This window comes from Heterocephalus glaber, unplaced genomic scaffold, assembly GCF_053883595.1.
Source record: "Heterocephalus glaber isolate CG9 unplaced genomic scaffold, H.glaber_assembly_v1.0 deba00001498, whole genome shotgun sequence".
In the NCBI taxonomy this organism is placed as follows: Eukaryota; Metazoa; Chordata; class Mammalia; order Rodentia; family Bathyergidae; genus Heterocephalus; species Heterocephalus glaber.
In genome coordinates this window covers 5,323,344-5,349,851 of record NW_028258321.1, presented here as the reverse complement: position 1 = coordinate 5,349,851, position 26,508 = coordinate 5,323,344, and the positions used below count along the sequence as shown (strand labels likewise).

The following is a 26,508-nucleotide window of genomic DNA, read 5'->3' as shown; positions in this document are numbered from 1 at the left end:
GCGCCGGCTTAGGGACCTGCTAGTTGTTCGGTCCCTCAGCTCCGCCGCAGAGCCGGGCAGCCACGGTGACGACGCTCCCTGGCTTCGCAGCGGACCTCGGGAGGCGACCTTAAGACCCGGGCCTCTGCCCCTCGCGAAGGCCTGGGGATCTTTAGACGACAGAATACTGGCTGTGGCTGAGGTGTGGGGTGACGCAGGTTGCCGACCCTTCCAGCTCCTTGAATCCCCTTGGGGGCTTGGCTCCCGCTGTTTAGTTCATGAGCATGGATTCGAATCCCAGTCCCGCCACTCGCATGGATCAGCTTCCTCCCCTGTGCCGCACGATGCACACCGTATGGACAGGGAAGTGAGGTCACGTAGGCTGGCTCCGCTCAGTCTTGGTACACGGTAAGCACCCGGCACCAGGCAGTGTTCAGTCCATACCCCCACCACCCGCGGGGCGAGGAGACCCCACAGGTCGACCCCGTCCCGCCCCGCCCTGCCCTGCCCTGCCGAGCGCGGCCTGCTGAGTCCTCGCAGTCCTGGGTGCTCCGAAGTGCCAATGTCTGGGCCCAGGCTCTGGCCTTTCGAGCCCCAGAGTAAACTGCTCTAAGCTCCCTTCTGCCTGCTGTCTTCTCTTCCCTCAGCTCAGCAAGTCCCCTCTTCCCAGCCCTGTGCATCTTTGTCTTTCTCCTCTGGCACCCCGGGATTTAACTGATTCCTTCAGAATGTGTCACTCAAGACTGAGCCAAACGTTTGTGGCACCATCAGAGTAAAGTAGGATTGTAGCTTCGACCTAGAACTGACTGCCCTGCATTCAACCCTGACAAGCACCAGGCATGGTGGGGTGAGCCTATAGTCCCAGCTACACCGGAGGCTGAGGCCGGAGGATCTCTAAGCCCAGGAGTTCCAGGCTAGCCTGAGCAACTTAGTGAGACCCTATCTCCAAAGAGGAGAGAAGGGGAAGGGAGGAGAGGGGAGGAGAAAGAAAAGGAGAGAGGGGAAGGGGAGGGAGAGGAAGGGAGAAAAGTTCTCCAGATCCCCACTGTTGACTCATAGTGAGCAGTAATTTAGACCCCCAAGTCCTTTTACTTGGTGCTGCACCCCAGCATTTCTACCCCTCCTATGTTTGTGGACCAACCTCAGTTCTGGTCCTCTGAGGATGGGCCTTGGACCTCTCATCTAACTACATTTTTCAGGGCATGTGAGGCATAAGAACAAAGAGTTGGAAGCTAGCTTAATACCACCTTTAAACCAAGTGCATTTTTAAAAGTTTTTTCCTATAGACCGCACTAATTGAATTTGTGCATAACACATATGCATTGTGATCTCAAACTGAACAACAAAGAGAGTACACACAAAAGAGTAGGAGAAAATAAGTCACTGGGTGTGTTGACAATGGTTTTCTCTTAATATTAGGACCAGATATTTTCTTTATACTTTTCCATTAATTTCCTTTTACAATCTAGAACTCTGCTCCCAAAATAATGAAAAAATAATAATTTTAAAAAATCAGGGCCAGGGATTTAGCTTAGTGGTTTCGCCACCTGCTGCGCAAGCTCAAGGACACGAGTTCGATCCCCAGTAAAAAAAAAAAAAAATCATGAGGGGCCAAGGATTTAGCTCAGTGGCACAGCACCTGCCTGCCTAACACAAGATTCTGAGTTCTATCCCCAGTCTAAAAAAATCAGATGAGCTGGGTGTCTTAGTTATTTTTTCTCATTGCTGAGACAAAATGCTCAACACCCAAAGTTAAAGGATGAAGGGTTTATTTCAGCTCACAGTTTGTAGAGGTTTCAGTCCAGAGTTGGCTGCCTCCAAGGCAGGGTGGCACGACAGAGGGGCATCCCAGAGGAGAAACAGTCCATGGCATGAAGGCAGGAAGCAACAAGCAGCAAACAGCAAGAGCAGAAGCAGCAGCAGCAGCTGGCCTTCTTTCTGTCCCTTTATATTCCATCCAAACTACCTGCCTTTTGGGTGGTGCCACCCACACCCAGGGTGGGCACCCTTAATTCCATCATCACACCCTTAATCCTAGTATCACAGCCCAGATCCAGCCATCCATAATCCAGCATTACACACCTATGTTCCAGTTACGTCCCAAAAGCCCCACCTATGAGTGCAGGGGCGGGGGGGGGGGGGGGGGGGGGCATCTAGATAGATACAAGCCATAACACTCTGCCCTGCCCCCCCCCAAGATTTGTGCACATCCCTTTATGCAAAAGGCATTTACTTCATCTCTAAGAGTTGCCAAAGTCCTAACAATTTCAACATTGCTAGAAAGTACAACGTGTTCCAATGTGTCCTCTGAGGTTTATGGCAAACTATTAGCTGGGAGGCCCAGTAAAAATAAAAAGAAAATTAAACACTTCCAATATACAACGGCACAAGATAAATATTTCCATTCCAAAAGGTACAAATAGGAGGACAGAAAGAAATGGGACCAAAGCAAGATCAAAATCCAGCAGGGCAGGGCTGGGTATTTAGCTCAGTGGTTCTGCCCCCTGCCTCAAAACTGAAAGGTCCCAAGTTTGAACCCTGGTACCAAAAAAAAAAAAATAATCCAGCAGGACAAACATTTAAGTCCTGTAGCTCCACATCCAACATCCAGGTCAATCTGTGGCAAGATGTGAGCTCCAAGGCTTGCGTGGCTGTAACCCTGTGGCACCATCAGTGGTTGCAGCTCTGGTGGCTTCTCTCTTGGGCTGGCTGTGCCCACTCCTTGCAGCTTTCCTCAGATGATCAAGGTTCCTGGCTTCTCCAACCTTCTGGGGTCTCCACAGCACCTAGGCTTCACACACTGTCCTCTCAGGTGCACTGCCTGGCCTCCCAAGGCCCTCTTCTGAAATCTGGGTGGAAGCCTTTCTGACCTCACAACTCCTGCATTCTCCAGGCACCTAAAACCAGCACCTTGTGGATGACACAAAAGCCTGGCTGCCAGGTGGAGCAGCAGCCAAGCTTCCTTCTCTCCTGGTTATAGGGGTCAAGTGCCTTGACCTCTGAGCACAATGAACCCAGTCCTGAAGAACAAATTTCCTAAACCACTGCCCTTCTGGGACATAGTGCCCTGAAGCTCTCTTCTCAAAGCAGTCTTTCACTTTTGCAATTTTGAGGCCGCAAAGGGTGGTCTCTTGCTCATTCTTGTGATACCCTCGGGCCATCTTTTCTATTGTCCTGTTCCGAGAACTTGGCTTTTTAATGCTAATATTTTCAGCAACCATATTCTCTTCTGTTCCCGCTTTGCAGGCTGCATCTTTACCTGAGATTCCTTCTGGCCAAACTCAAAACTTTTTAAATCATTCTGCTGGGCTGTTTGCTTTTGATTATCAAGGTACGGAGGGATAAAAGCCCCCACCAGTTCCCGTACCACCACCTCAACATTAGACTGCCTTGAAATTTCTTCCGCCAGATTAATGAGTCTGTTGCCCTTAATCTTGGCCTCCCACAAGGTCTCTGGACAGGGGCAAAGTGCAGACAAATTTTCTGCCGGATCATAATATACACAGCCTGGAGTCCAACTGCCAATACAGTCTTTGTTCCCAATCAAAACTTCCTGAGCCTGGTCTTTACCAGCTGCATTTCTGTCAGCATTCTGGTCTTCTGAGCTCTGACCAAAATCTCCCATAAGCTTAGCTTGTAGCATTTTAGGGCTACTTCAGCTGGTATCTCCAAAACTTTCCAAACTCTTCCCACAAGTCAGTTCCAAAGGGTTCTGAGCCACATGGTCAGGTAGACACAACATCGACCCAACTCTTGCTACCAAAATCTGTCTTAGTTACTCTTTCATTGCTGGGACAAAATACCTGACACTTACAATTTAAAGAAGGAAAGTTAATTTTAACTCACAGTTTTTAGAGGTTTCAGTCCATAGCCAGCTGGCTCCAAGCCAGGTCAGCATGGCAGAGAGGCCTGACAAAAGAGAAACAGTTCATGGCATGGCAGGCAGGAAGCAGCAAGGGAATCAAGGGAGGATGAGACATAGGTATCCTCCAGACCACGCCCCACTGGGCAACCTCCTCCTACCAGGCTTCACTGCTCAACATCACACCCACTGTAAACCCATCAGTAGATGAATCCAGTGCAGCAGTACTTCAGTTCATGAACTTAATTCATTCCACGATTCTAGAAAAGATGGCCACATTCATGTTCATGCAGGAAAGATGGCCTCAGTCATGTTCATCACTTGATGCAGAGTTCACAAACAAAAACAAAATTTTGCCAAATGCTTCTATTTGCAAACCAAATTGTTCACAAACAAAAGGGTTGGTGAACCAAGATACCACTGTATCATACACTCGTGACCCAGAATCACACACGCATGATCCAGTCACCTCCCAAAAGCCTCACCTATGAACTCATGAAGCTTTGGGGGACATCTAGACTTAAGCCATAACACTTAGCAAGACAGCAACCCCAAAGGGAAATGAGATGGAACACTCTGATACTCAATCACCTGGACCCACTGAACTGGCAACAAAAGAGGATCTGGAAAAAATGAAATCAGAAATAATTTCTCAGATAACAGCAGAGATTGTGCTCCTAGTGCAAGACATGATTAATAAATCTAGAGAGGAGCTGAGGAACATGATGGAATCCCAACATAGGAAACAAATGGAATCCATAAAACAGATACAAATAGATTTCCAAGAGATGAAAAACTCCATTGAAAGTCTGCACAGCAGAATGAGCCAATGTGAGGACAGAATTTCAGATATAGAAGATAAGATTGCAATTAGTGACCAGGAAAAGAAAAATTGCTTCAAAATTCTAAGGGAACACGAGAAATCAATCCAGCAGCTGCTAGACCATGCAAAGAAGAATAACATAAGACTGATTGGAGTCAAAGAAGAAACAGGAGAGAGTGCAGATGACATAACACTTAGCAAGGTCCAATCTCAAAAACACAGTTTAGGGATGTAGTTCAGAGCAAAGGCCCTGGGTTCAATCCTCAGTATTACAAATAAAAATGACCTTGATCTATATCAATATATGTAGATAGATAGATATAGATAAATATAGATATATAGTTAGATATACAGAGTCCGCCAAAAAATGTGCATGCGCTTCAAGAAAAAACTTGTGGGCTGGGGATTTAGCTCAGTAGTTCTGCTGCCTGCCTCACAACCTCAAGGACCTGAGTTTGAACCCTGGTACCAAAAAAAAGCGCAAAACCTTGTATAACTATTTTAATACTAAATTTATTGAGCCATCATGAGATTAACACAAGTTACCTTTGGCCTCTACAATTACAAGAGGTGCTCAAAGTGGTGGCCACTGGGGCCGGGGATTGAGCTCAGTGGTTTTGGCGCCTGCCGTGCAAGCACCAAGTCCCGAGTTTGATCCCTGGTACCAAAAAAAAAAGAACAACATAAAGTGGTGGCCATTAACTTCTAGACACTTTGGTGAACTGCTGCTTGGCTAACCTTGGTCCATTGAGATTGCTGCACGTGCATTTTCAATTTCTTCCCTAAGAGTTGACAGTGTAGTGGGTTTTCTGCAATATATGGCATCCTCTAAGGTTCCCCTATACAAGGGTAGCACTATCTGTTGAAAAAACATCGTATTATTTTTCTTTTCCTGAGGTGTATATACATTTTTGGCAGACTCTGTATATAGATATAGATATCAAAAATAGCTTTTTGGGGGCTGGGGATTTAGCTGAGTGGTTCCGCCACCTGTCTTGCAAGTGCAAGGACTGGAGTTCTATCCCAGGTACCAAAAAAAAACACAACCTTTTTCTATACTAGAGATCAAACCCAGGGGTGTTTTATCACTGAGCTATAACCTCAGCCCTTTGTATTTATTTTGAGTTAGGGTCTAAGTTGCTCAGACTGACCTTGAGCTTGTAATTCTCCTACTCCAACCTCCAAAGTATCTGGGATGATAGGCATACACCACCAAGCCCTGCTCAAAGTTATATTCTTGAATGAAAATAGCAAGTTGCAGAATGATATATAGTATAGACTTTGGAAGGTGATTGGATCATGGGGATGCTATACTAATCAGTGAATCCATTGATGAGTTCATAGCTGAATATGCTGTTAGGAGGTAGGGCCAAGGTGGAGAAGGTGGGTCACTTGGACAAGGTAACCTGCAAGGGTATATTCTTGTCCCTGGCCCTTCCTCTTTCTCTGGCTTCCTCTTCCCCTTTCTCCTTCTGTGTTCTCTGCTTCATGGATGCCATGGATAGGAACAGCTTTCCTCTGCTGGGCCCCTTCATCATGCCATTCCTGCCTTGGACCCAGCTGACCATGGACTGAAACCTCTGAACCTGTAAGCCACGTGAACATTTTCTCTTTTAAATTGCATGTGTAAGGTATGTTATCCCAGCAACAGAAACGTGACTAATATAAGTACTAACTATATGCCTAACATTGATCAATACAGACATGAATTGCTGCCTCGTGGAGTTTGCTATTCAGAAGGTGAATTCCAAATATACAAATAGTTATTTGCCTTCAATTTTCTATGCACAAAAAGTAAAAGATACTATGAGGGAGAGCACAATAGGGGATAGACTTGGGGTGGGGAGAGGGTCAGGAGACATTTTCCTGAAGAATCTTATCTCAGCCAACACCAGAAGGATGAGAAGGATGAAGGCAACAAAGAGCAAGGGGCAGGTTTAGAGGAGTGGAGAGTTCCTATAAAAAGGAGCCCTAGGTGCAAAGACCCTATCCCAGGCACAAGGCTCATGCCTCTGTGAAACGACCAGAAGCATAGAGAGAAAGGAAGCAAGTGCAAAAATGGTCCCAGAGGGACCCCAGGCCAGACCTGGCTGGATGCTGTAGACCATAATGACCTGTAGCCTACCTTAAGGGGAATGGAGAGAAACTCCAGGGACCAAAGCAAAGACATGGGAGAGGTTAGGGTCATAGTTTTGTTTTGTTGTTTTCAGTGCTGGGATCAAACCCAGGGCCTCACACACGCTAGGCACGTGCTCTACCACTGAGCTACACCCCAGCCCCAGATTCATGGTATTTAATGCAACCCACCAACCAACTGCTTCACACAATGGGAAAAGTAATTCATTTGAGTCAGGCAAAAATCTCAGACGCTTGTCAGAAGCTTCATGGGGTTGTCACCATGAGTTAAACGTGACCTGCAACCTTTAGCACAATTCTTTTATTTATTGAACACCTGCCAGGAGATTCAAATCTGGAGATACAAATCGATTCGCTACTCACCTCCTCCTGAAATTGCCAGGCATCTATTTAGGAAGTCAGGCACTCGCAAGAGTTTCAGAAGAGATGAATTCTTGGGGAGACAGAAGAGTCAGAATGAAACACAGAGAGATGCTGTGACTTACTCATGGCTAAGGCAAAGAAAGGAAAAGGAAACACGTGTTGGTGGATTAGGCATTGCTGGTGGAAATGTAAAATGGTATAAACCACACCAGAGAACAAATTGGCAGTTTCTCAAAAAGTTAAACATAAAATTACCATATGATCCAGCAATTCCACTTCTAGGAAGATATCCAGAAAGAATGGAAAATAAGGACTCAAACAGAAACTTGTATCCAGTGCTCATGGTGATATTCATATTGCTCAAAGGTGGAAACAGCCAGGCGTGGTGGTACACGCCTGTCAGCCTAGCTACTTGGCAAACTGAAGCAGGAGGATTGCAAGTTCAAGGCCATTCTAGGCAATTTAACAAGACCCTGTTTCAAAATTTTAAATTTTTAAAAAGTGCATGCAGTGGTTCCACCGCCTACCTCGCAAGCGCAAGGTCCCCAGTTCAATCCACGGTACCAAAAATAAAAGTTCATGAATGTAGCTCAGTCATAGATCACCCCTGGGTTCAATTCCCAGTACTGCTAAAAAAAAAAAAAAAAAAAAAAAAAAGTGGTGGAAACAACTCTAGTGTATATCAGGAATGGAAAAACAAAATATGGTATATACATAAAATGGAATATCTTTCAGTCATAAAAGAAATGAAGTTCTCCGCCTGCTACGAAAGTGCAAGGACCTGAGTTCAATCCTCAGTACCAAAAAAACCCCAAAAAACCTCCACTTACATGAAATAGCTAGAATAGGCAAATTTATAGGACAGAAAGTGGATTAGAGGTTACCAGGGACTGAAAGCAGAGAGGCATGGGGAGTTACTGCTTAATCGTTCTAAGTTTCTGTTTAGGGTGATGAAAACGTTTTGGAAATCGTGGTCATGGTTGCACAACATTGTGAGTGTTCCTAGTACCACTGGATTACATCTTTAAAATGGTTAAAGTGGCAAATATCATATTACATATATTTTACTACAGTAAAAAATATATATATATAATTTTTTGGTTTGGTTTGGTTTTGTGAGACAGGGTTTTGCTGGGAGTTCAGGCTGGTCTTCAACTCACTGCGTAGCCCAGGTTGGCCTGGAACTCATGGAGATCTTCCTGCCTTGAGTGCTGGGATTACAGGCATGTGCCACCACATCTGTCTTAAAAAATATATTTTTTAACTTTTAAAAAAGGAGTCAATGGAGCCAGGGATTTAGCTCAGTGGTTCCAGCGCCTGCCTCCCAAGCGCAAGGACCTGAGTTCACTCCCTGGCATGAAAAAAAAAAAAAAAAAGGACTCAAAGACGATTTCCTCCACGTTCACCTAGAACACCCAGGCTCCTTGTTTGCAGACACTGCTTGCTTTCTCTGGCTAAAAGCTCTTCAGCTTCCTAGCTCCTACTGATCCTGAAGGCCTGAACACAAATGTTCCTCAGAGAGGACTTCTTAATTCCTCACCCAATGTCGTGGTTTGTATCTAGAGGTCCCCTAAAGCCTCATGCACGCATCGGCGGTGCTTTTGGGACCTAACCGGTTAGGGGCGTGGATTGGCCCCTGCTGCACTTAGCGCTGGCTTGCTGTTAGGGGTGGGACCTGGTCGGAAGAGGTGGCCACTGGGGTCTGGGCCAGAAGGGTTTATTCCTTCCCTGCTCCTCCCTCCTCTCTCTCCTCTTCCTATGACCATGCCACGAGCTGTTTCTCCTCAGCCAGGGCCCTTTGCCATGCTGCCTTGCCTTGGAGCCAGCTGACTGTAGACTAAAACCTCTACATGGGCCGGGATGGAGCTCAGCGGCAAAGCCTGCCTGCCAAGCATGAGGTCCTGAGTTCCATCCCCAATACCAAAAAATAAAATAAAACCTCTACAAACTGAGCCAAAGTAAACCTTCCCTCCTTACAGTTGTAGGTGTCAGGTATTGTGTCTCAGCAACAGAAAAAGTTACTGCAGTGTCCAATCTAATGGAAATTCCCTGTTAGTCCTTCATGTGGACCTGTACCTTCCCCTGCCTCCCCTAACTTACCATGTGTCCCATAAGTATTTGTGCAAAATGTCTTCAGACGCTTCTCTTGTCACAGGGGCTGAGCTGCAGGAAGACAGGGACAATGCCTGTCCTGTCCACTGAAAGTCTAGCACACCGGGTTTCCAGGTACATTTCAAATAAATTAATTTATGACTAAATGAATGTGTGATGCTCTTGTGAGCAGATTTTAATGCCTTTTACAATATTGTACTTTTTAAATTTTTAAAAATTGTTTGTTGCCAGGTGTGTTGGTGCACATCTCTGATCCCTGGCACTAAGGAGGCTGAGGCAGGAGGATCACCCTGAGTTTGAGGCCAGTCTGGGCTACATAGTGAGACCCTATCTCAAAAAAAACCCCTAAAAAATAAAATTGTTTGTAGTGCTGGGATTAAACCCAGGGCCTTATACGTGCCCTCGGGCCAGGAGCTCTATAACTCAGCTTCATTCCCAGCCAATGCTGTACATTTAATTACATCATTTAAAGGAATTAAGCAAGGGCTGTCATTCTTACACTCCTGTTTCTATCCTGTTTCACCAGTTTCTTGCAGCAGGAATCTGAGCAAGACACTAGTCCAATTTGTTTCCAGATGGAACTTATTGCTGGTCAGCCTAGGTCCTTCTGCTCCATTCAGGTGGAAATCGTGATCAGCTAAGTGCAGCTCTGTCAGCAGACCTGACACCGCCAGATGACCCAGGTGATGCCGGGAGCCAGTAGCCCACAGCCAGCTGCTGGGCACCATCTGTTGCCAGCTTGTGCAGGCACCATAGGTCACATCTGCCAGGCGCTGGGTCTCTGGAGCTCTTCCATGCTAACAGCTCTGCTTATTCACTCTGTCCACACCACTCGGGATAAAAGTCTATGCAGATTTACAGGACCTGAGAAATAGATCAAAGCAGGTTTACAGGCACCCCAAAGGGAGTCTTTAACAGGGCCTGTGCTGCAGGAGGGAGCCCTCCTCCACTAAAACCCCAGGGGTGCCAGGCAAGTGCTACTTATGTAGCCTTGCGGACCCATTGCAGAGGGCGAGGGCTGAAGCCAAGGAATCTTCTGGAAGGCCTGCTGTGCATGCTGGGTATGCAAATGAGGGGCCTAGATCCCTCCCTTCCTGATCTTAGCCACTCCAGGGTGACCCCTCTGTTCTCAAAAATTCTAGTCATGTTGGAGTGGAGAAGGGCAGGGTGATAGCCAGAGAGGACACTGAAGCAAACTGTCCCAGTCCAGTGGGGTACGAGGGGGGCAAAAGGGAGTGAGGTGGGGCATCCTGGCCGCTGGCCAAGTCACCCCACCCCCACCCCCAGCCCCCGCCAGCACAGGGAAAAATGAACCAGGCGCTTCTTGTCTGTCTCAAACTGATATCACCAACAATTCCAGCCTTGGTCTCTAGATGTCCGTCTAAATAAGTCATAAGGCCAGGTGTGGTGGCGCACACCTGTACTCCCAGAGCACAAGGGGCTGAGGGAGGAGAATCCTTGCAAGTTCCAGCCAGCCTGGGCTACACAGGGGGACCCTGTCGCAAGTGATGACATGAAACTTAAAATGAAACATGCATCCAGAGCCTACAGGTCTCCTTCACAGCAGTTCAGCCCACCTGGGCATTGTACCCAAAGTAAACCAACACCTGAGGCATGCTACAGTAAGAATTAGGGTGTGCACGCCTGTGTTTGAAAAGTCAGTTCTGTGACAAATGTGGGTAGGTGTAGGCTTTCTACTATTAGTCAACGAAAGCATTTCCTAATTGATTTAATTTTCTCATCTTGGCATTCCCCATCAACCTCCGAAGACAATGTTCTTGCTAACAGGAACTAAACAAACATATTTTTGAGATAAGAAATGGAAATAAAAGCTGATTTAACAGATTTGTCTTCTGGACATGGACACTAGTGGGAAATGAAAGCTGTCAGTTCAGAAGGTACACGGCTCATTTGTGACAGCCTTTATAGAAACAAATTTTACTCCACACACCATCGATTCTTTGAACCCCCAAGCCATAATCTTTTCTTTGTTCTTTTGTATTTTTTACATACAAATTGCAAAAAAAAAAAAAAAAAAAAGCAAAGTAAACCAGTGACCACAGACCTTAAGAAATTTTTATCACAAGAAACAGGAAAGCTTATTAAAACAGGCTTAAACCATGGGGAAATTCAGAGGTACAGTTAGTAAATGCTTACATAATCAACATTGCCAGAGTTTTTGTCTCTGCCCCGCAGCCTGTGGGGTGGTGGCTGCTATAATCCTGGCTGCTTGGAAGTCTGAGCAAGGAGGTGTGAGGCTGGCCTGGACAAATTAGTAAGAATTCCTCTCTTAAAAGGGGCTGGGGGTGTAGCTCAGTGGTAGAGTACTTGCCTACCATGTGCAAGCCCTGGATTCAATTCCCAGCACTGTGAGAAAACAAACATGTCCCCTGCACCCTCACATTTCCTTGCTTGTGCCAGCAAAAGACAGAAATGTCTCTCCTCCAGCCCAGAGGCTGGGTCCTTCTTTTCAAACTAACTAGAATGACTCAGGGCATATCAGACACCCAGCCAAGGAAGGATCATACACTGATTAGTCAGATACCAGCCCTGGGCTGGGGGTGGAGAGTACACTGAGCAAACCTCAGACTCCTAATAGGGAGCAGGGTGTGCTGCAGGCACAGTGAGGGACTATGACACAGCACTTTGGATTTCACATACTGACTGACCGGAGGACAACAAAGAGGATCACAAAGCCTGCATTTGAGTTGGTCCCTTCCTCCGAGAGAGAATGTCACCTTTCAGGGGGACTGGGAACTCAGTCCTACACCTTAGCCACCCTGTCCAGTCCTGGTCAGTGCTGACCCCTTCCTGGATGCCACCCCGGTCCTCCACAATAATCTGAAGCAGCATTCCCAGTTTGGGAGATTTAGTTGGGGAGTCCCAAGTTGCTCTGGTGAGTTGCTCTGTGAGATGTTAGTAGATTCCTAGGGGGAAAGTACCAATACTTGCAGAAGTTTTGTTTTTTGGGTTTTTTTGGTCCCAGGGATCGAACTGTAAGACCGGGGGCCTTACCAAACGCTCCGAGGAGGAGCTGACTGTAGTGAAGCACACCCAGGGATCCCAGCAGTGCCTTCAGAATGTAAGACCAAGAGCCTTACCAAATGCTCCGAGGAGCTGACTGCAGCGAAGAACACCCGGGAAGGAACACACCGGACAAGTTGGAAAGTAAAACAGACCTTTATTAGTCTGGCCAAATGGCACTCCCAAAGCAAAATAGCTTAGAGAGGCAACTGGCTCAGAGTCCGAGGCTGTTCTTATAGGGCGTTGAGGGGGAAGTTAACATATAGAATTAAAGAAAAGGGGACAAAGGTTAGTGGTCTACTGTCACGTATTGATGGTCAGCAGACATTTGCAGCTTGTTCTAAAAATTGTGATGCCCGGAACATCAGTTCCGGGCAAACAAAGAGTTGAGTAGTTTACTTTGGGACTTTAGGTCTGTTACAGATTTTATATAGTGTCCCAAAACTAACAAGCATCTTTATCCATTAACTCACATTTAATCACAATGGGGCTGGAGAAAAGGAACAAAGGTTATGCAGTCCCACAGAACTCGGGTCCTTGAACTTGCGCAGCAGGCGGCGAAACCACTGAGCTAAATCCCCAGCCCTGTTTTTTGTTTTGTTTTGATTTTTGAGGTGGGAGGGAGGCTACTTGGGACCAAAGCCAGGACCTCCCATGTGCTAGGCAAGTACTCTATCACTGAGCTACACATCCAGCCCCTCTTACAGAAATCTTAAAAAACCTACTTAAACACTTAGCACTTAGAAAAACTTGGGCATTTGTCAGTATAAGTTCCCTGCAGAGCACATAAGCTCTATCTTAAGATTTGGTCTTTGTAACCAAGAAAGTGGCTCTGGTTCTCAGACCAAATATGTGAGATAATTACAGTAGACACTCAAGTTATGACCAGCCTGATATATGAACAACTTGTGTTAATTGGGTTAATGCAAGATTCATCTGCCTCTCATTACCCCTAGCGTGTACCCAGGTAAACATCCAGATCTCAGCTGCATTGACTCAGGTACATCCAGCCCTTGGAACCGATAGAGTTCATAAGTTAAGGGTCCACTGTATATTGGGATTTGTACTAAAGACACATTGTTTTCTTCAATCAGTGGTTCTCAAACTTTACGTAGCATTGGGAAATTTTTATGTGTTGGTGGGAGGGGCTGAAAGGCAGATTCCAGATCCTATCCTGGTCCTACAAACTGTGAATCTAAGGTCATGTGTCTTGGGGTTCAAGATTTTTTTTTTTTTTTTTTTTTTGGAGACAGGGTCTGACTCTGTAGTTCAGGCTGGCCTTGAACTCACTATGTAGCCCAAGCTGGCCTCGAACTCAGGGTGACCCTCCTGCCTCAGCCTCCTGAGTGCTGGGACTACAGGTATGTGCCACCATGCCTGGCTCAAGATTTAAATAGACTCCCAAATAAGTCTGATGCAGTTAACAACGTCAACTGTCTACCTCACGCCTGCTTGTACAGTAGTCAGTGTTACCATGGTAGCCACCAATCTCGCCCACCTTCTATTGCCTGCTGCTCAGGCAACAACTGACCTTCTGTGGGCTTCTTTCTTATCTGAATGGCAATCTCTTGAGCACTGCAAAAATTATACAGCTGACCCAAAGGAATCAGCTCACAGTTGCAGGATCAGGAATTATAAATCCTCATGTCACCTCCCATTCAGGGCACCTATTCCTTAGTCCCCCTTTCTGGCTCTGTTCAGATGTCAGATGCTCACCTGTGGCTGCCTTTCATTGGCAGAGTCTCCAAGACTCACCTGCCCAGCCCACCATGAGCTGGGTCCTCGCTTCCCTGCCACTGACTCACTCCTTTCATAGTAACGGTCCTCTGAGGTAAAAGTACGTAAATCTGATGTCAGGGGAGTGCACAGTAATCGAGTTTATTGTTTGTTTGTTTGTTTGGATGCTGGGGACTGCACCCAGGACTTCACCCTGTGCTGTATCTCAGCCCCGTTTATTTTGACAGGCGCTTACCAAGTTGCTAAATTGCTGAGGCCAGGCTTGAACTTCCAGTCCTCCTGCCTCAGCTTCCTGGAATACTAGGGTTACAGGTGGGCACCACTACCCCTGGCCAAGTTTATTATTTTTACTTTCGCCAGACCCAAAAGTTATTTTCAACCATTTCTTTGGTTCACATCCTAGCTATCTGAAAGAAAAGTCATGAGGCCAAGTATTAGCATCTGTGCATCTACTCCCCAGAGGCTGTGCCTGTATGGCAGTTACACAGCCAAGGGGACCTCAGATGGAATTAACTATGCTAATCTGATGGTCTTCAACAGGGAGAGGAGCCTGTTTTCTAGGTGGGCCCAATGTACTCGTGAGTACACTTGAATGGGAGGAGGGAGAGAGAAGCCAGAGTCAGCGATGTGTGAAAGGAAGACGGGAGCTGCTGTAACAGGCTCCGAGGATGAAAGAGGGCGAGCCAGGAACCCAGGCAGCTTCTGAAAGCTGGGCCTTCGAGGGAATTCAGCCCTGCCACTGAGGCCCACTTTAGACTTTTGCCCTTCAGAACTGACACATAGTAAGCTCGTGTTGTTCAAGCCTGAATTTGTGATCATTAATGGTAGCGGCAATAGGGCAGGAATACACAGGGAACCAATACCTGGAGGGAGAAGGCCAGTAACAGATACAGATGAGAGGGTGGGACAAACGTGGAGCATCCCTGCACCACGCCATCACGCCCTTGCTCTAGTGCTAGGTCCAGAGAAACTCTTCTGTGAGTTTTCTCAGAGCCTTTCAACCAGGCAATAGGGTTCAGAAAACATGGAAGTTAGGCTGGGCGTGGTGGTGCACAGCTGTAATCCCAGCATTTCAGAGGCTGAGGCAGGAGCGTCACTGTAATTTTGAGGCTAGCCTGGGACACATAGTGAGTTTAAGGCCAGTCTGACCTACATACCAAGACCCTCTCAAAAAAAAAAAAAAAAAAGAATTGCAAGTTAAAAAAATTATTTAGGGGCTGGGAATGTAGCTCAGTGGCACTGCACCTGCATGGCAAGCACAAGGTCCTGAGTTGGATCCCCAGTACCACAAAATAAATAAATAAATAAATGTTTTAGATTCTACCTGGATGAGCCAAACTCGTGTACATGTTTTTGGCCCCTCGGTGGTTCTGTGCTTTGTTTTTCTTTCTTTCTTTCTTTTTTTTAGAAGGATATATCCCTGGCACAAAATACCTGATACTCACAATTTAAAAGAAGAGAAGGTTAAATTGGCTCACAGTTGCCAGGCATGGTGGTACATGCCTGTAGTCCCAGCACTCAGGAGGCTGAGGCAGGACAATCACCATGAGTTCAAGGTAAGCCTGGGCTACGTAGAGAGCTCAAGGCCAACCTGAACTACACAGTCAGCTTCTGTCTCAAAAAAACCAAAAAATTGGCTCACAGTTGGGGGGATTCAGTCCACAGCCAGCTGGATCCAAGGCAGGAAGGTGGGGCGGAAAGGTGTGGCAGAGGAGAGCTGCACCTCAGCAAAAGGAACAGCTGGCTCCAGAATGCACCTTGGAGGCCACACTGCTGAGCAGGGCCACCCTAACAGCAAGTTCAGGGTGAACTCGCCACCCAGAAGAGTAGCTGTGGCTCAGGCACTTCCCACACACACGAGACTTCCAAGGGAGGCTTTGGGTTAAACCACACTGCACACGTGTGTGCACGCACTACACAGAGATGCACAGGTTGCTGTCAGGGAGCAGGACACCTGTCAACCCCACTGCGTCGCCACAGATACTACAATCCGAGTCACTAACTCTCCTCATGCTCCTCTCAGGCACCACTTCACTCCTGAACAAATAATCGCCTCAGCTCCATTCTGAACATGCGTTTTTTGCCGGCTTCTGAATTTTATGTGAATGCACTTATACAATACACGCTTGGGGGTCTGGCTCTTCCACCTGACGTACTTGTCAGATGCTTCCACAGGGAGCAACTGTTTCATTCTCATGGCTCTATAGTATTCTGTTGTATGACTATAACACAATTCGTCCATCTTTTTAAAGGGAAATTATGGATTAGGGATGATTTCTCCACCTTCAGGACTTCTTAGAGCCTTTACTATACTAACAAGTGATTGTAAAACTAAGCATGACCAGAGTTTCTCAACTGTATTTGATCATGAAACTTCTTTTTTTTCTAGAAAGCCTCTTGTATGCTTCAGGAAACCCAGGCTTGGAATGACAGTTCTCAAACCGTGTTCCTCCAGGCTCTTGGGTCCCAAACAGTGACTCAGGGCTGCACAGGGTCCCCACTCCCTCTACATAACACCCCACTTTCATCCGATTATGTGAGTTTCCACGCTGGGGTACACGTGTGCACACAGGCAGAGGCACATGCATTACCGTACGGGCAAGCACACAGTTAACTGCACACAGGTCTGTGTGCCACGAGGGGAGGAACAAGGTCTGACAAAATGGTTTGAGAACACAGGCCTGGCTCCAGAGGGCCTCTCAGATTCCAGGCCCCAGGGATGGCTGACCTTACCCAGAGTTCATTGCCCTTGCTGCTGTTGTCTTTCAAGTCTCTGTGAAGGAGTCATCCATTTGGCCAGGCACAGTGGTGCACGCCTCTAGTCCAAGCACTCAGGAGACTGAGGCAGGAGGATCACCCTGAGTTCAAGGCCAGTCTGGGATACACAGTGAGTTCAAGGTCAGCCTGAACTACATAGCAAGACCCAGTGAGAAAGAAAGGAAGGAAGGAAGGAAGGAAGAAAGAAAGAGAAAGAAAGAAGGAAAGAAGAAAGAAAGAAAGCGTCAGCCATCCACTTCCTGGTTTTCCGAGTGGTGCTATGGAATACTCCAGAGAGGATCTCTGATAGCTCCACACAGATCAGGCAGCTTAGCCCACAGGCACTTTCAGTCCGAGGAGTCAGAGGCTGAAAATAGATCTTCCCATGCCACCAAAGCCTTAGATTACTCCTTAACCAGGCTGTGTGGTGTGAGGACTAAGACCATGCATTCCTGAGCCAAACCCACTAGTTTGAATGACAGCCCTGCTGCTAACAAGGTGTGACCTCAGGCACTCTCTTCATACCCCCAGGTCTTGGTCCACCCCACCCCACCCCTCTTTGTGAGACAGGCTCTCACTGTGTTGTTCAGGCTGGCCTTGAATTTAACATGTGGCCCAGGCTGGCCTCTGTACATCTATACATGGCAATCCTCCTGCCTCAGCCTCCTGAGTGCTGGGATTACAGGAATGAATCATCACACCCAGCTACTTAGTTTCTTTTTTTTTTTTTGTATCATGAATGGAACTCAGGACCTTGTGCTTGCCAGCCAGGTGCGGCACCACTGAGCTACATCCTGGCCCTAGTTTCCTCACCTTTATTTATTTATTTATTTATTTATTTTTGGTACTGAGGATGGGGATCGAACTCTGGTCTTTGCACTTGCGCAGCAGGCGGCAAAATCACTGAGCTAAATCCCCGGCCCCTAGTTTCCTCATCTTTAAAAGGAGGTGAAGATAATAATAAGTGTGTAAGAAAACCAAAATGACAATGGCTCCTTCCTTTCTGCATGAACTTTGGGAGGGGCTAAAGCCTAACTCTGGTGGCTGATTCTCTCACTGTTCACCCCTCATCCCTGCTCTCAGGATGAGGCCCTGTAGCTCCTCACCACCCTGGCAATGCTGGAGCCCTGTCGCCTCCAAAGTGGCCGGGCTTTACCAGACTCAGCATTCCTCCGGCAGCAACATTTCACAGGTACCTGGGGCGGCCACCTTCCAGCTCTCCCCGTCAGAACATCAAAGTGAACTGTTCTCTACTGTTATAAATATTCCATAAAAGCTGATTTCAACACCAAAAATGTAGGAAGGACATAGCTCAGAATAATAGGACTTTACATTAAATTTAGCTTAGTAAAAAAAAAAAAAAAGAAACCACTGTATAACCCCTGGAGCAAAATGAAACTTTAAAAGTTGAATTCTTTTTCTTTAGCGACAAGCCTCTTCTCAGATCTCCTTCAGGCTTAGGGGTTAAACTGCCGCTCCCTCCACCCAGATGGACAGAATGCGCAGGTGCTGGCGCCAGGGGTCAAAGTCCTGTTTCCTTTCCACAGGCGGAGGAGGCAGCACAAAGCTCCGGGAGGAGTAAGACCACCCTGGGGTTTCTGTCTCCTCGGGTTCCTCCCCTTCTCACAGTCAGACCTTCGCACACCTACGCTCGGGGAGGTGGTGATTTGCCCACTGTGAGCCCCTGCACCTCCTTGGGCTGTTGTTTTCCTTTGTTGGAAACTGGTTTGTCTGGTGCTGATGATTGAACCTAGGGCCTTCGCAAGGAGGTGCATGTCCAGCCTTTTTCTCTTTTCTTCTTTTTTCCTGAGACAGGGTCTCACTAAGTCACTAAGTTTTTTGCCCAGGCTGGGCTTGAACTTGCAGTTCTTCTGCCTCGGCCTCACAGGGATCACAGGCATGATTTGTTTGGTCAGCAGTGGGCGCAGGCACCTGAGTAGCAGGACACAGCTTCCCTTTTATCTTCTTTCACTTCATCTGGACACTCTGGCCAAGGGTCAACTCTGTCTGTGCCCAGCGTTTGGCCCACACTGCTCCTGCAGGCCATTCTGGGGTGTCCTGGACATACGGGGTGTTTTCACTAAGCACCTCCCTGAATGACCAAGCACCTTAAACTACAAAACTGAGGCTATGTGTTAATGATCCCCAGAACAGGAGGAGAGCTACTGTGCTCAGAGATGGGTGGGCTTCGGGGAATGAACGGGAGGCAGCGTCTTAGCTGCTCCCTCCATTGCGCAGTGGGGTCATTGAGGACCTTGGCTCCAGGTCCAAGGGGACTGAGCCACTCTGGGCGTGCAGGGCTTTCAGGCCCAGCGTGGGGCCTCTCACTGACCCCACCACTGCCCCACTGCAGTTCTAGCAAGGTTCTTAACTGTTCAGAGAGGAACAACTGCTTTGCGTTTCTCAAGATTGTTTTGGGAGTCAGGTACACTAGTACCTTGGCACTCGCTGTTAATTTGTTCTAGGAGGTAGGGTGAGTGCTAAAAATAGTACAGGTAGGAAACAAATGACAAACAGGAAGCGTTCCCTGCAAAATGCCCCAAGGGCCAAAGCAGCTGAGCACCACGGTGTTGCTGTACATCGCTGTGGGCCGGCGATAATGGAATGAGGCCCACCCCTCAGTGCCCACGGCCTCCCCAGTTTACGCAGGGCCCTTCCTCCACCTTTTCCCACCGGAGCCCAGGGCACTGGACCAGTCATGGCAGGACACAGCCATCTGTCTCTTTTCCTTAGGGCCCCTGCTCCCCAGGTTTCTCCTGGTTGAAGTAATCTGCTAAATTTAAGCACTCGGAATCCCCAAATACCCTTGGAATCCCAGTTTATCGAGTCTGCTCAGTAACGCTTCCTGGTAAACCAGCAAAGGGTAATTGACAGTGGCGGAAGAATGAGAGACACTCTGCATCTCCAGTCTCCAGTTTCCATTCTCCGGGGGTCCTGGCGGCCTCAGATCAGGGAGAAACTTCAACTCAGCTGCTCTCGCTCTGGTTGAACATTAGAATCACCGGGGGAACTTTTAAAACAGACCCCTGCTTGGGCTGTACTTTACACCAAAGCCCGGGGGTGGGGGGCGCTATCTATTGTGAGCGTGCGCGCTGGGGATGGAGTCCAGGCCTCCAGCCCGCTCACTAAGCATGTGCTCACCGCTGAGCCACACTCCCAGCCCCCAGAATTAGTCTTTTCAAAGCTCCCCAGGTAATCGGTGTCCTCATTTGAAGACTGCTGCTGCCTGCACTACAGCCTCCAGGACAAACACCTTATCACAGAAAGAAAAACCGAGTCTTAGAATTGTAAGGTGTGTGTCCAAACCGTGCGGCTCTTCAGGGACTGAGATCTCAACTCAGCAAGCAGTGCTACTTTCTGTTAAACACTTGGCCCAGGGCCAGTACTGAGGGCTTTACAGACAGCATCTCAGCTAAGTCACCCGAAGCCGTGAGAAAGCCTCGGCAGGTCAGGGAGTAAGTTCATTTGCTCAGGTCAGACTGACTGATAGTGGCAGAGACCGCAGTTTAACTGTGACCAAGTTTGGGCAGCATTCTGATGACAAGCGGGGGTTGGGCCCCACCTAAAGGAGTTTGGAATCTCACTGGACTGATAGGAAGCAGGTGAGTCAACAGTTAAAACCCATCCGGTAAGCATTATGAAAAAGAAAAAAAAATCTCTCTATATATCTCAATCTCAAAGTGGCCCTATGTGTGCTGAGAGCTAGAAGATCCAGCCAAAAGTCAAAGGCCTAGAGCTCACTGCAGAGTCTGACGGTGCAAGTTAAAACCACAGTAAGATACCACTCAATACCCAGTAGCTATTTTAAAAGCAAAAAAATAATGACAACAAGTAGAAAATATGAGCTGGTGAGGCTGTAGAGAAATCGGAATACTTGTACGTTGTTGATGGGAATATAAAGTGGTACAAATCACTTTGGGAAAGATTTTGGTAGCTCCTCAAAAAATTAAAAATAGAATTATCACATGATCCAGCAATTCTTCTTCTGGATATCTCCCAAAAAGAGTTGAAGTCGGGTGTGGTGGCCCACAGCTGCCATCTCAGCACTCTGGGAGGCCGAGTCAGGAGGGGGCAAGTGCAAGGGCAGCCTGGGGAGCTCAGTGAGACCCTGTCTCAAAATAAAAAAGGGCTGGGGAAAAAAAAAGCCCTAGCTCAGTAGTTCCGCCACCTGCTGCACAAGTGCAAGGACCCGAGTTCGATCCCCGGTACCAAAAAAAAAAACAACGAACTGAAAGCACAGTCTCCAAGAGATGACAGTCATGTTCACAGTAGCAGCAGTCACAGTAGCCAAAAGGTAGAAGCAACTCAAGTGTCTACACAGACAATGGATAAACAAAATGTGTCACACACATGGTAGAGGGAATGCTGCAATTTAAAAAAGGAAGAAAATGCTGACACACTCTACTGTATGGGTGACCCTTGAAGATACCAAACCAAGTGAGATAAGCCAGCCCTGAAAGGACAAACCGGGGACGGGGGTGGGAGGCCAGTTTCCGAGGGGGACAGCGGGCTCTGGGCCGGGTGAACCCCAGTTCTGGGACAGCAGGGCATCCACGTGCAGCACCTCATGGGCTCACACATTCGATAGCAACCTTTATCTCCAGAAAATGGAGTCTGCAAAGTATGACAACTGTCATGTGATTGTTTTTTAAATGTGTATCTTTCTAGGGGTGGGCAGACAGGGTGGATCTGATCGCTATGCAGTGGTGGGGCTGAGGCTGGGTTACAGCTCCTTGGCAATGCATTCTGGATTCTGTGCCCTTTGGGGACTGTTTAAAGTTCACCGTCAGTTAGATAATAATGAGAATACAAAGCTATTGGCTGGGAGACAGTATTTTCTTATTAACAATAATAAAACGTTTTGATAACATTTACTTCATGGCAGGCACTGTGCCGTACTTTTTATAAGTTGTATTTCTCATGACAACTAACATTTTACTAAGGCTGGGAGAGACCAAATGTCTTGCATAGGAAGCAGGAAGTGTTAGACTACAGGACTTACAGCAGTTAGAACAAAATAAAAGAGAAAAGGACAAAAGGAGGAAAAGTATGTACTACTGACATTCAAGAATAGGAGAGGATTTTGAGGATTTTGGGCCAGGGATTTAGCTCAGTGGTTCTGTCCTTTGCCTTGCAAGCGCAAGGACCCGAGTTTGATGCCTGGTACAAAAAAAAAAGAAAAAGAATAGGAGAGGATTTTGTAAAGAATGTAGCAGAGAGTGCTCTACAAAGAGGGACAGAGTCACGAGGAAAGGAGACCTCTTCCTGTCCAATGCCACAAAGCGCAGCTGGAAACTACTCATTGGGTTTTGCAGTTCAGAGGCTGCTCTGGCCTTGGGAAGAACCTCTGGAGTGGCGGGATGGAAATGGGGTTGACGGAGCAGGTGGTGAGTTTGATGAGCTAGGCTGTAAGGGAACGTCGCAAGACGCTATGGGCTGCGTTTCTGTGGAGAAAGAGCCAGAAGGGAGAGAGCGGGGCTGGCGGCCAGGGGCAGAGTGCCCGGCCCTTCGGAGGACAGGATCCTGCAGCCCAGCAAGGAGCTGGCCTCAGGGGGAGGAGGGCGCCTCCCTTTGGGAACACAGAAGAGAAGAGGCCTCCGGGTTTAGGAAAGGCCAGGATGTCAGAGTGCAGATGACTGGGTGTGGAGGAAGTGGGTGTGCAGAGGCAGGAAGCTCTGGCCAGGGACCAGTGTGGCTGCACTGGCCATGCCCAGGTCCAGGGCGTGCCGATGGAGGGCCTGTGACGTCCTTAGAGCTAGAAAGTCAAGAACTCTGAAGTGGCCGGGCGGGCACAGGGCGTGGGTGGAAAGTGCCTGCCAGGTCCCACCTCAGACGGACCAGGGGAGACGCAGCTGCTCCGCCTCCCACACACACAGTCCGGGATTCTCAAAAGCACATCCCGGTCGTGACCCACAGCTGACCACACAGGTCTGGTCAAGTAGAAACCCGTGGCTTCCTCAAGGGAAGAGCAAACATTCAGACCGAGTTGCAGGAGCCTGCATGGTCAGTGTGGCCCTGGCAGCCACGTAGTGTGTTCGGTGGGCTTCCGTGAGGTGGATGGAACCATTCATTCACTTGTCTATTCAGCAAACATAAATTCAACTCCTTCTTCCTCCCAGGCACCTTGCCAGGCCATAGGATAGAAAATGAACCCCATGCGTCTCATGGAGTCACAACAAGTGCAAATACTGCAGTTGAGGCAGGGGGAAAGTGCGGTGGGATTGTGTGAGCCCAGACCAGGGCACCTAGGTTTGGGGGAGCCCACAGCAGAGGTGACCTGTGGACCTAAAGCAGGAGCCAAGCCCGTAAGTTATGGCGAGATCGGGGCTATTAATCAGGGCTCTGATGAAAACCCAACAGCTTTCCAAAGAGGCCCTGAGTCTAGGGAGGCCCAAATATCCCAGCCGATCTGCTCCGGGCATCAGAAGGAAGCTCCTAAACCTCCAGCACTGTCCACAGACGGGGCTGCTTTGTCAGTTGGTCAATTTGGCTTTCACCGTCTTTAACAACCAGGACCGAGAGGACAAAGGAGAGTCCATTAAAGAAAAGAGAAGCCCAAGAGCATAGTGGGCCTCACTGATCAGGCCCATAGTAAGGCCGATGGGCCTAGAGGGAACCAGGACAACCCAAAGGGAAACAGGAAAAGGCCAGGGCTTTAAAGGTGAACAATCAGGCCCCTGGGCCAAGGAACACCCTCGAGGCGGCCAAGTCCTGCCAAGCCCATGTGAATGGGGAGCCCAGGCACGGCAGCAGGGCCTGTTCTCATCCCCTAGGCCTGAGCTCCTCTGCCAACCCGTGAAGAATGCCTGGACTCAGGGACTGACAGTGCCCGAGGCACCTTGCACAAAGGCATCCCCATCCCTTGGAAAAGCCTTAGGTAACTGGACAACACAGGTACGAAAATTACTTTGCTTTTGGCTATGGGGCTGCTTACTCAAGTTTAACCTCTTCCAGGGCAAATTAACGCCCCATTCCTCAGAGTTCTGGGCCTTGAAGGAGGCAACTGGGGAGCTCTCTTCACCCCTTCTCTAAGTGGCCGGTTGGGAGATTTCCTTTTCTGAGCTACCTACACGGCAATAGCGGAATGCCCCACTCCAAGAGCCTCCCACTTGACAGCCAAGCAGTGTCCAGGGCCCAGGCCTCTGCCAGCCCACAGTGCCAGTGGGACTCACACGCCTCCATCTGACGGGGGACTGCCACCCTCTTCCAAATCCTCCTGGCTGCAAGGGAAGTCCACCGCTTCTCTCCTTGGCCCTGGTCTCTACTTCCTCGGTGAAAACTTGCTATACCACACTCTACCCGTTTCCCGAAGGGGAGATATACCTTCCCTGCCGTCCAGTCCCTCAACAGGTCTAGCTTCCCCGCTTCTGGATCTATCTCCACTCCGGATTCCTTCCTAGAACAATCCCTCTCCCAGGCCAGGCTTGAGAGGGCCTTCAAAGGGCCCTGGCCGACCCTCCCCGCGGCATCTGGAGTCTGGTGGACTGAGGACCCTGTCCTTGAACATGTGTGGCTGGGCTGCGAAATCCCAAGGCCTCTCTGGCCAGTGGCATTCAGGTGGCTCATGCCTCCATTCCAGATTTGTCCCTGGTGCCCTGGCAGTCACGGGAGGAACTGGTCAAGACCATAAACACTCAGCGAGAAAGCTTGCACTCCCTGGCTGGGGAGTTTTACAGAACCGGCAGGCGCTGGGCCTCCTTGCAGCTGAAATAGGGGAAACTTGCAGGATGTTCACTGGGACCTTGATTTTACATAATAACTCTTAAAAGGGAGAAGCCAGTCTCACCAAACTAAAACAGCTAAGTGAGGTCTGTGACAGTATCGACAGTAACCCCAGTGAGATACCTGGCTGGCTTCTCCTCTCAGGCCCCTCAGGGGCTGGGTCCAGAGCCCTGTAGGACCTCTCAGGCCGGGGCTGGCCCTGAGGATCCTTCGAGGTTTCTGGCCCACATACACTTCACTCCAGTTCCCTTCTCCTGACTCCAGGCTCCCTGACCTGTGCTTGCTCTCCAACAATGCCAGTGACTCCCCATTCATGAAGACTTTTCATCTCCTTTGGATGTGGCTGGACAACAATTCTCCAAAAAAGGAAAAAGCTCCTCACCCTTAGACTAAAATATAAGAGACCTTGGGCCACCTAGGCAGGGCCTCCAGCCCGGGTCAACGGGAAGTAACTACAGAAGACAACAGGAAGTAACTACAGAAGGCAGATCCTCCTCCCTCAGCATCCCTAGGAGATTTCAGGGAGCAGGTCCCTTGGGGTGATGAAGCAGGACAGTAGGGTGAACGCACTCCCGGGCAGGAACACTCCTACCACAATGACACCATCATCCCGTACACACAACCCAGCAGAAAAGTGCTACTTTGGATCAGTCAGCAACTTGCTACTTCCAACCTTCCGTTTGAATCTTTCCTCCCCCGGTTTCTAACAGAGGAAGGAGAAAGAATGAATGAGTTACCCGAAGGTGCAGCTGTGTCTGGGTGCTCAGGCCCCGCCTCTGCCCTTTCCCCTCCTCCTGCTCAGAGGCTGCAAAAAACTGCTGAGCTCACCTGCGACTGATGGCCCTGGCTGCTCTGCAGGAAAGGGCAGAGGTGAGCCCTCTCAGCAGAGCAGACCTCGGTGGTGACCTCGGTCGCGGCCCCGTCACCGTGGCCTGGCTGCTCCTCAGCGCCACCTTCTGGCCAATGGCAAAACGGTGACTACAGAAAACCCCTCCGTTCTTGTGCTGGCCACCGGATGGAGGTGGCCGCAAAGCCCTTCTTGGCCCTGTCGTACCCCGAGTGCAGGTGACGGGGATGAGCAGTCACTGCTGGGGGGTGCCTCCAACCCCTACCCCAAAAGGGCTGGGAGTTGTTTCAGGTGACCTCAGGACATAGCCGCCTTGTGTTCATTTCTGAGCACCCCACTCTGCAGATAAGGAGAGTGGACAATCTTTTAGTGCTTACTGTGCTCCAGGCGCTTATGTTCCCCAGGCTGGCATCAAACTCCTGGACTCCAGGGATCCTCCTGCCTCAGCCTCCTGAGTAGCTAGAACTGCAAGTGCACACCACCTCAGCCGACTGTGCTAAGCATTTTATATGTACACATTATCTTCTTTGCTCATCACAGCATCCCTGGGAAGTATTATCTTTATATCACAAATGAAAAAACTTGAGGCTCAGAGAGATTAAATTACTCACCCATAAACATTTAGCTAATCAAGAGGCAGACCACCGTGCAGCGATCCCAGCACTCAGGAGGCTGAGGCAGGAGGATCGCTGTGAGTTCAAGCCCAGGCTGTCTGGGTTGGACAATGAGGCAGCCCCACCTGCCTCTGCTCCAGGAGAGTCAGATCCTGAGTCCATGGTCTTCCACTCTAGCACACGTCATAGCGGTCGGTAAGCAAGGCCAGGGCTTCGGCGGGGAGGGGAGTGAGGACCAGCTAAGGGAAACCGCTATGTGTTAAGTGGTAATAATAATGACCCCACATCAACTGGTGGTTGTGAGACTTAAGGAAATGTTTGTAAGTGCTTTAAAAATTTTAAAACTCATGGGCCTGGGGATTTAGCTCAGTGGTTCTGGTGCCTGCCTCGCAAGCGCAAGGTCCCAAGTTCAATCCTCGGTACCCACCCCCCCAAAAAAACAACTCAGCTACTAATAGAAATGGCTATTGTTCTTAATAGTTGCTTCTCTCTCTCTCTCTCTCTCTCTCTCTCTCTCTCTCTCTGTCTTTTT

General features: G+C 48.7%; 1 protein-coding gene and 1 long non-coding RNA gene across 4 annotated transcripts in view; one reads left to right on the top strand and one right to left on the bottom strand.

Moving 5' to 3' along the window:
* Positions 1-2,060, bottom strand: part of Nt5c2 (5'-nucleotidase, cytosolic II) — a 95,953-nt gene extending 93,893 nt beyond the window's left edge. For 2 of the 3 annotated variants that reach the window (XM_087185873.1, XM_087185864.1), the window contains exon 1: positions 1,762-1,898. The gene's annotated coding sequence lies outside the window, so the exon portion shown is untranslated. Of the gene's footprint in view, positions 1-1,761 lie in introns of all 3 variants that reach the window. The other variant, XM_087185872.1, reaches the window with a different exon arrangement.
* On the top strand, positions 14-26,419 carry LOC110346029 (uncharacterized). The gene is made up of 2 exons (XR_002389802.2): positions 14-387; positions 9,319-26,419. It is a non-coding gene; the product is annotated as an uncharacterized LOC110346029 (long non-coding RNA).
* The last annotated feature ends 89 nt before the right edge of the window (positions 26,420-26,508 follow it).